Here is a 10,362-nt window from a genome sequence, read left to right on the forward strand (position 1 = left end):
AAGTGAGAGCTAAGGTATTAAGATATTTGAAGATCTGGTTAAGTTAATGGTTCGATATGTAATTACATTGATTTTAATAGGAGTTCAGGATTGTACTAAGGTGCTCAATGAAGTGAAGTGAGAGGAGGCGCGATATAATGTCATTTGTTTCTTCCAGGTCCCAGACACACAGGAGTGCCAGGGAGCCCGTCTGAGGTCTATCTACTAAATTGTTTTGTATACGTAGGTGGGAAAGAGCTTGGGCGTGGAGCACTGCTTGCAACCCTCCATGAGTATTAGCAGTTTGAACCTGCAATAAGTTTGGAGCAAGTGCATTAGTCTAAATTGGCTATATGAGGTTTTAGTGGAAATTATGTATGAATCCTAAGGAGTCTGTCAACACAACGAAGGTGTGAAAGATTATAAGGGCAAAGAGTTGCTCTAATCAGGATTTAATGGTGAATAAGCAAACTATACATGTATGGAAGGATGCTATCAGCATATTGAATGACTTATTAAGCAGGGGCATAGGCATCAAAGTTGCAACAGATGCAATGCTATAGTAACACAAAGCTCTGATTGTCACCCTGATTATGGCTATCTACTACTGCTCAATCGTGGGCCCATTGTTCTTGTTTACATTAGGGCTTATGGTATATTTGCTACACTACTGCTAACTAATAATAATAATAAAATAATAAAAGGGATCTTGTCATGCGCAAACATAGCCCAATGGGCGTCAAGGCGCCTAATTCCAAATCCAGCTCATAACAAAGCTCCTGCAGCTCAACCTGTGTAGGCTCTGGAAAAGCACCAAGTTTTTAGGGCCTTTTTAAACAGCGCTAAAGAGGGCAGTGTCTTCAACTCTATCGGCAGGTTGTTCCAAAGTTGTGGAGCAACAACTGAAAAGGCCCTGGCTCCCCATCTGGTGAGCTTAAAGCGAGGAACAACAAGTTGAAACAGCCCTGAAGAGCGCAGAGGCCTTGAGGGGCGGTAACGAGTAAGCAGAGAGCTGATAGCGCCTTTAGATTCATCCTCCAGTGCTCTATATGTCAAACACAGAATTTTAAAATAAATTCTGTGCTGAATAGGCAACCAATGAAGGTCTCTCCTCGCAGCAGTAGCAGAAGAAGCCCTGGAAAGATCCAGGACAAAACGTGCGGCAGCGTTCTGCACGATTTGCAGTCGATGTATGAGGCCCTTGTTGGCTTCCATGTAAAGAGAGTTGCAATAATCCAGCCTGGAACCAACAAGGGCGACTGCAATCTGCTTACGAGCTTGAGGTGACAAATAGCTGCGAATTCTATTGAGCGTCCTGATCACGCCCCAGCAGGTCAACACAGTCCGATTCACCTGTAGGGACATCGAGAGTGAGGTATCGAACATTACACCCAGATTTCTGGCAGATTGAGAAGGGGTCGGGCAGATGCCAAGAGAGGGAGGCCACCACTCACTCGACCAAATCTCTTGGTCCTTCCCGAAGATCAAGACCTCAGTCTTGTCGCCATTTAGCTTCAGGGAGTTGGCAACCATCCAGTCTGCAACATGTTGCATGCAGGACCTGAAGCTAAAGGCAGATGTTATGACAGAGGATTGAGTCAGCGAGACCATAATCTGGGTGTCATCGGCGTATGATACCACCTCCATCCCCTGCGATCTTACTAGTCTAGCAAGGGGGGCCACGTAGATATTAAACAGGGTGGGACTTAATGCCGACCCCTGTGGCACCCCACATTGCAGAGACTTTGCAGGGGAGAGGTGGTTGCCGAGCATCACTCTCTGTTCCCTATCAAGGAGAAAGGAATTAAGGAGACTCAGTGCCGGACCAGTGACACCTGCCTCCCTAAGCCGAGATGTTAAAATGGCAGGAGACAGAGTGTCAAATGCGGCTGTGAGGTCCAATAGCACAAGAACAGTAGTTTGTCCAGCATCCACCTTGCGTCGGATGTTATCGACTACAGAGGTGAGAGCAGATTCTGTGCTGTGATGTTTTCGAAAACCATGCTGGGTAATGTCAAGATACTCCGAGGCTTCAAGAAAAGAGGATAGATGGCGATTCAGGTGAGCTTCTAAAATTTTTGCAGGTGCAGGGAGCAGAGAAATAGGTCTGAAATTTTTCAGGAGGCCAGGATCAAGTGTTAACTAAGAGATTGGGTCTATTTCATTCCCTTTAACAACTATATATTTTCATTTGAGTGGGTTTGGCTAGGGGCTGGTTCTTGATATTTAACCTTTGCCCTCTTTTCTCATTAGAGTGGCTAGGGATTATAGCTGTACTGTCATGTTCAGTTGTAATATGAATGTGCTTGGCCACATTAATTTCTTGTTTGGTAGACTGAGTATATCTATTGGCCATTATAGATTGCTAACCATAATTTCTCTTCTTTGGCTGCCCACACCTCGGACCGTCATGCTGATATAGATGCCAGAGTATGATCAATTATCTGCAACACTCCAACTTCTCCTTACAGTAGTCTCAAAAAATACCTCTGGTATGATCTGAATCATCCTTTCCAAACCTAGATACTCATCAGAACTTTTTTCCTGGTCTTCAGTCCAGATACCTTACCTCAAAGAGCTCACTAAGATAAGCACCATTCCCACACCTTTCTGTGACATCAGAATGTCTAGCTACAATGCCAAGTTTGCTGTGATACAATCATAGCACAACTTTGGCCCTAACAGGACACCAAAATGTTCTAATTAAGGCACCAGCAGCCTGCCCACGCAACTTTCAATTCATACAGGAAAGTATTTATTTTCACCATCCAATACAACTTTCTTTTGGCTCATGCAAGCCTACTGTAATACAATGTTTGCCTCACCCCCTGCGAGGCAGGTGCATGCAGCCTTCTCTAGGCAGGCGCATGCAGCCTCCTTGGGGACAAACATGTGTCTATTCAATGTGTGTTCCACGCTCCATGGCGGATCGTCAACTGTGGATTTCCCAGCAACATTCAGTTGTGCCGGGGATCGACAGCTGTTGGACGTCCACTGTTGTGGGTGCTGTTGTTTCTCTGAAATAAAGCCTTCAAACTCACCTTTTCCTGCTCAGCATTCATTTACCACATATTGGTGACGATTTGGATTTCAACACACCCACTGACCCACATTTTATTTTCATGTTTTTTGCTTCCTACAACTCCTGCACCCGCCAGCTGCCTCGACGGTCCCACTCGCTGCTTCCACGCTCCAGGAGATTTTCTCACCTTTTTCTTTGTTGAAGTGCACCTTCCATGTCCCTGAGCGGCTTCCGGAGTGTCTTTTCACCGCCCTGCACATCTCGACATCTCTGTGTGCTCCTGAACGGTCTCCCGGAGTGCCTCTTCACTGCCTCTCACATTGTGGCCGTGCGCACACACGCTCACAGCATCCTGTCGAAGCATGTACAGCTGGCCGCATGCAGTTTGGGGTTTGTTCTACGCTGCAAGAGGGAGCACACTCACGGTCATGGCAAGGAGCTGTTAATTAGAGTGCGCCCTCCCAACCTACCCTGCGCTAGTTTCAACTCAGCTCAATTTAAACAAGGATTTCTTCCTCCAACTGCCTGCACTGCTTCCCTTCAGGCCTATTGATTGATGTGAGCCTGTATCTCCTGCAGTGATTTGGCAGTTCTCAACTTCAAGATGCCCAGGTACTGCTTATATTTATTAACTTATGGTACATTTCAGCTTTCAGCAACTTGGCATTTTCAAACTACAAAAATCCAGTTACTGTTAATTATTTACTCAGTGATTCAAGAGTATCTTCTTGACTTTTCTTATCTTACTTACCTTGATTGTTCCTAGTTACGTGGTACTTTCTTTGAAAGTGTTCTCACAATCACCTTTTCATGGCTTCAAATCAGCAAATCACAGCTCCTCCACCTTTCTCGAAATCTCCACGCAAGCCAATTATCAAATGGCATCAATGGGTAAAAAATGTTGATGACTGATTGGTGGCAACTGACATTACACGCTTCTCACCTGCACGTAAAGCAGCAGAACTCTAGAGCTGCATTGGTCTTGCTGCCCAGCAAGTTTTTGACAATTTGCCTTGTTTACCTCAAGTTGGTTCAGGTGATGATTGGGACCCTTACAAGGAAGCATTAGCATGTTTAGCGAAACAATATGATGAGGAGCCAAGTATCATGCTTGAACGCCACACTTTTTGCAAAAGGAAACAGAGTGCTGATGAAACTGTTGAGGAATACATAGCAGCACTAAGAATTCTTGCTTCAACTTGTGAATTTGGAGAAAGTGTAGAAATATCTATATGAGATCAATTTGTTTTTTGCATGTTATTCTTACAAAATTCAAGAAAGACTTCTAAGTTGCAGAAATCCAACTTTATCTGAAACTTTTGATCTAGCCAAAGCAATAGAACATTCAAGGATTTCTTCCAAAGCTATTCATGAAGGTCAATCTATCAATACAGTCATAGTACAACCAGAAGGTACTGTCAGCTCAATATCCACTGGTAGCAATTTTGGAAAATCTCCATTCAAGAAATCTTTGACATGCTATTGATGTGGATCCAAATCTCATATTGGCAACTCTCCGAACTTTCCAGGCAGAGGCAAAAAATGCATGCCATGCAAAAAAATAGGTCACTTCCAAGCCATGTGCTGGAGCACCAAAAGACCATTGAAGATCAATAGCATTGATGTTACAGAGGATGTCCATGCATGTTCTGAAAAACGTAGTAATGTTGTATTAACAATTGAGTGTCACATGATAAGTGATGTAGGTACAGCCAAAGGTCCATGGTGTGATGTTTTGGTGGCTGGTGGACCACTTCAGGTCATGGGTGACTCTGGTTCACCAATTACAATTGTATCGGATGTCACATTTCATGAGAAATAGAATGGCACTGTACTACTTGCTCAAACTGATGTAAATCCCAAAGCTTATGGGGAAAGTGAGATTGTCATGCTTGGTCATTTCAAGTCTAAATTAGTATGTCTAGGCCGTCATATTATCACCAAAATATACGTTCTCATCAGAGGTAGAAAAATTGTAGGTTGGGAAGATCTAGCAAAAATGGGAATATACTTAAAACCAGGATTAGACAATCCTATTGTACTGGGTGACCTACCAGAAGGTTATGTAAAAGATAATACATGTAATGTGGATGCCATATTTGATGTTCACAAGCCTTCCTTTTCAGATACCTCATCAGATATTGAAACCATCATTAGCCAATTATCTACAATCCTCACTAACAAAATTGGTATGGTACTAGGGTTTGAGCACTAAACCAGGTTAAAATCTAATGCACAACCTGTTATACATAAGGACAACCTTTTTTCTGAAGGAATTATTGTTCCATGTGATTCCTCATCTTGGGTTTCTCCCATCGTCGTTGTGCAAAAGAAATCTGGGGAGGGGAGACTTTATGCTGACTAGCGCTCTTTTAACAGTAACGTTATTGTAGAATGTCATCCCCTCCCCAGAATTCACAACCTTTTGGCTGGTCTTGGTGGTTCAAATTTGTTTTCCCTCAATGATTTGCACTCCACCTATCATCTAATTCCCCACACCACTGAATCTCAGGAGCTTACCACCTTTGTGACTTTATTTGGTGCATTCAAGTATCTCAGACTTCCATTCGGCTTAGCATCCTCTGCTAGCGTATTTCAGAGGCTCATGAACACACTGTTTAAAAACATTCCTGGAGTTCAAGCTTACCAGGATGATATTCTGGTGCATGCTAGCAGTCGTGAGGCACACAACATTACTTTGTCCAAAGTCCTTTCCAAGCGGAGCACAGCGGTATGACCATTAGACATGAGAAATGTAAATTTGGTGCTCAAGAACTGGATTATCTAGGACACACACTGTCCCCAGAAGGTATAAAACCAAAATTGTCTTTAATCAAGGCTGTTTGTGATGCTTCGCCACCCAAAGACAGGGATGCCTTACGTTCATTCTTAGGGTTGGCTGAATAATATGCTCGTTTTGTGCATGGGTATGCTCAATTAGTGGAATCTTTGAGAGCATTACTTAGGAAGGGTGCCAAATTCACATGGAATGGAGAATTACAAAGCACCTTTGACAAAATTAAAGTCATTATTGAGCAAGCTACCGCACTACAACCCTTTCAGGATGAATGTAAATGTTTCCTGAACGTAGACATAAGTTTGTCTGGTTTGTGTGCTGTACTCGGGCAATGGGTAGATGGCAGAGAACACACCATTGCATTCGCTTTCAGAACATTACAACCTGCAGAAAAACGCTACAGTACCATTGAAAAAGAAGCACTTGCATGTGTTTGGACGATACCCATGTTTGGATCATAAATTTGGGGGCGTTTACACACCACAAACCACTTGTGTACATCCTCAATGGGGGTGGTTCTAGCAAGGTGTCTGCCAGGCTGGTATGCTTGCTCTCTACATTACAAGAGTATCATTTTGTTATCAAACATCTTCCAAGTGGGAAGAATTTTAAAGCGGACTGCTTCTTGCATATGTCCTTAGAATGTGTACAAAATGATACAGAAGTTACTGAAAGTGTGGTTGCAGCTGTGGATGCTGTTATGATGTGTGCCCACATTTCTGAAAACACATGGAGAGAGGAGTATGCCAAAGATCACAACCTAAATAAAGTTAAAAAAGTTATTGTTAAAGGTTGGCCAGAGAGTAGGAAACTTTCTGGTGAAATGAAAAGTGTTTCTTTTGTGGCCAATGAACTTTCAATTGTTGACAAGATGGTAATGCACCATGATTTGCTCATTCCTCCAGAAAGTTTGCGTAAGGAAATCATCTAGATAGATCATCATGGTCACCTTGGGGTCACTAAAACCTGTCAGCCTCTCAAAGAATATTATTGGTGGCCTTCTAAGGAGAGTCAGGTCAAATCAACCACTGAAGATTTTGCAGAATGCTTACTCTCTGACAAAAGATGGAAAACCATTAAAATACCATGCCTTTTCCAAGTGGCCCCTGGGATAAAGTTGGTCTTGATTTTTCTGGTCCCTATGAAGTTTTGCCCACTGATAACAAATTCTTAATTTTGATTCTAGATTACTTTTCAAAGTGGATGTTTTATTGGTTTTGCGATGGTCCCACTACTGACAATGCCATCAAATTCTTAGAACATTTTTCTTAAAGTGGTGGGACCACCCAAATCAATTGTCACAGACAATGGAATTCATTTAGTTCCCCAGCGTATGTGCAAGTTTTTAGAGTGTCATGATATCCAACATTTCAAAGTGGTTCTTTACTCACCTTCCTCCAATGGTCTAGTTGAAAGGTGAAACAGGATGATCAAGGAGAGTGTGCAAACGGCAATTTCATCAGGCTTGAATGTTCAAGACTTCTTGAAGGATAACATTTGGTCCTATAGTTTCACACTTCATTGTACCACTGGGGTTGCACCTTTCACTTTGCTCAGAGGAAGAAAAGTGCACTCTAACTTGTGTCTCACCTGGCTTTCTCACAAGGTTGACCGGGAAGTTTAATCTCTGGATGCTATCAGATCTAGGGTTGAAACTAATCAGAATGTCATGAAACTTCATTTTGATTCTGGCAAATGTTTTAAATGTGAAATTTTGAAGCCGGGTGATTGGGTTTTAATAAAACATCCAAAGAAGGTAATGATAGGTGTATCTAGATTTTCTTCACATGCGTTGGTCAATCAGGTAAGCACAGCTTTGGCTCTTCTAGAAAATAGAGGTTGGTGGAATAAAAGGAATTTGGTCCTTGTCACTAATTCACAAGCAGGCATCATTATGAATCGTGCTGCTTCAAATACAGATTGCATGCAGTCCTACAGTTGGTTACATGATACTGTTGCTTCTAATCCAGTTGTTGGCTCTGCAGTGTCCAACATTGTTCATTGTTCCCCACAACAGGTCTCTTTCCCTGGGATTTCCTCCTTGAACAAAGCGACAGTTATCAAAGAAAATGTTCGCTTGAGAAAATTACCTTGTAAATTCATGGAATATGTACTGGACTAACCATGTGTACCTACATTTTAGAATGTAAAACTTTCTTATTGTATGATTTTCTGGTTGTATTCTGCATACCTCAATGCATTGTAAATTTAGTTAGTTATTTTATTTATGTCTTGCTATTGTCTTTTGAGGGGGTAAATACTGTAATATGATGTTTGCCTTGCTCACCGTTAGGCAGAAGCATGAAGCCTTCTCTAGGTAGGCGCATGCAGCCTCCTCGGGGACAAACATGTTTCTATTCAATGTGTGTTCCACGCTTAATGACAGATCATCAACTATGGATTTCCCAGCAACATTCAGTTGTGTCGGGGATCTACAGCTGTCGGATGACCATGGTCGAGGGGGCTGTCGTTCCTCTGAAATAAAGCCTTCAAACTCACCTCTTCCGGCTCTGCATTCATTTATCACACCTACCCACAGCGTCAAGTCCACCACAACATGATTGGAGTCCTTCTCTGACCATGACACATAACACAAAACACTTACTAAGAAGAACAAGCTCCACCAAGGCACACATTCAAGCAAGCTCTGGTATGCAATTTACTAGACAAAGCAAAAGTGCTTTCAATTCCGACCAGTGGCAACTATGCAATAACATTGATACTATGGATAAATAGATATGTCACTGTGTAAGGAAACAGGCTTTTTTCAGTTTCTGCCAATTTTTGCCCCATTTGGACTATTAGCTGCTGGTTTTCCAACACTGAGAGTGCACTGCAGCCTGCTAAGCAGACCCCATTGCCAGTGTTCTCACCTATTATGAAAGGTATGTCCCCAATTGACAAGCACTGACTTACTTATAAGTCCCTAGTATATGCTACCCAGGTTACCAAGGGCATGTATGGCAGAGTATCTAGTCAGGGCTGCAGCACTGTTTGTGCCACCCTGTGTGTGACAAAAGATAAAATGGTCACCAACCTGCCACTGCAGACTGGAAGAGCAGTGTGTACACTGCTAGATCGACTTTGCTTCTACCATTAATGGCAAAGCCACCCTTCCCATAATTATTTATGTAAGCCTCTCCCTCTAAGGAAGGCCTATCAAGCCCTTTGGCAGGAAGCTGTATATTATTAAGCACAACATATAGGTTTGTATATGTCTTAGCAGCAAAACCCTTAAAATTGTAATTTTGCTGATGAATGTTAGCAGCCCCATTGGCTAACACAGGGTTACCAGCTAGCATCACAGTCTGGCTAACATCTGAGTGTGACTACCTACCTAGGTACTGTGAGGCATCAAATTAATCATGGCATTAAGTCTGACTTGATGCCCAAGTCAATATTAATGTCACTATTAAAGTTGAGCTTTCTGCCCACCTGAGGAGATGTGTGAACAACTCCCAGGCTTCAGAACAAAGGCAGTAGCCACAGAGTGGGATGTGACCTCCTCTCACAGGTGCTAGCCCAAAAGGCGGGATCCAAAGGGGAAGCCACCTTTGAAGGGGTGCCTGTAACAACACACCCAAGCAGGAGGCCATTTAGTCCTGCAGACAAGCGAGAGACTGGGACAAAGAGGGAACACCCATCTCCAAACTAATTTTCCGGTGTGGGTAGCCATTAGTAGCCACACCTTTGAGGTGGGCTACCAGGCTCGTGACAGTCGAGAGAAGGGTCAGATATCTTGACAATGGCACCAATATTGCACTCTCAGATTGCCAAATGTCATACATCACTGGAACGTTGCCACCAAAGAAGATGGGACCTACTAGCCCACTGGCTAGTGACTGTGTTGTCCTCTCCGGGCACTTTCCTAGGATAAAATTGGTGCCCATAGCACCCTGAAGATCAGCACAGGATTTTGAGAGAGGACTGCCCTGCTGCCTTTGAAGCTGCACGAAGAGAGACTGCTTCATCGGAAGGACTGCCCCTGCTGCACTTTGCATATGGCTATGTCTGAACTGGGGTGGCGTGATGAGCAAAATAACGATGGATTAAACCCAGATCTGTGACTGGGGGTGAATGTTTTGCCAATGTGCAACATTCCGTCCATCATCTTGTGTGTTTTGCTGTTCGCCCTATGTGGGAAGGGTATACCCAGACGTGGGTCCCGTGCTCACTACGCCACTGGAGTCAAGCTATCCTGGCTGAAGAGGGGTGAAACCCCAAAACCGGTCCTAGGATGCTTGATTCCGGTCCAGGGAAGACATGGCTTGGCAGTTCGGGCTGGACTGTTCCCATGAGGCACAGGGTCAAGACTGATTTGCATATGGCCATGTCTGAACTGGGGTGGCGTGGTGAGCAAAATAACAATGGATTAAACCCAGATCTGTGACTGGGGGTGAATGTTTTGCCAATGTACAACATTCCATCCATCATCTTGTGTATTTTGCTGTTCACACATTTGAGGTGGGCTATCAGGCTCGTGACAGTCGAGAGAAGGGTCAGATATCTTGACAATGGCACCAATATTGCACTCTTAGATTGCCAAATGTCATACATCACTGGA

Source organism: Triturus cristatus, chromosome 8 (assembly GCF_964204655.1).
Source record: "Triturus cristatus chromosome 8, aTriCri1.1, whole genome shotgun sequence".
NCBI classification, from domain to species: domain Eukaryota; kingdom Metazoa; phylum Chordata; class Amphibia; order Caudata; family Salamandridae; genus Triturus; species Triturus cristatus.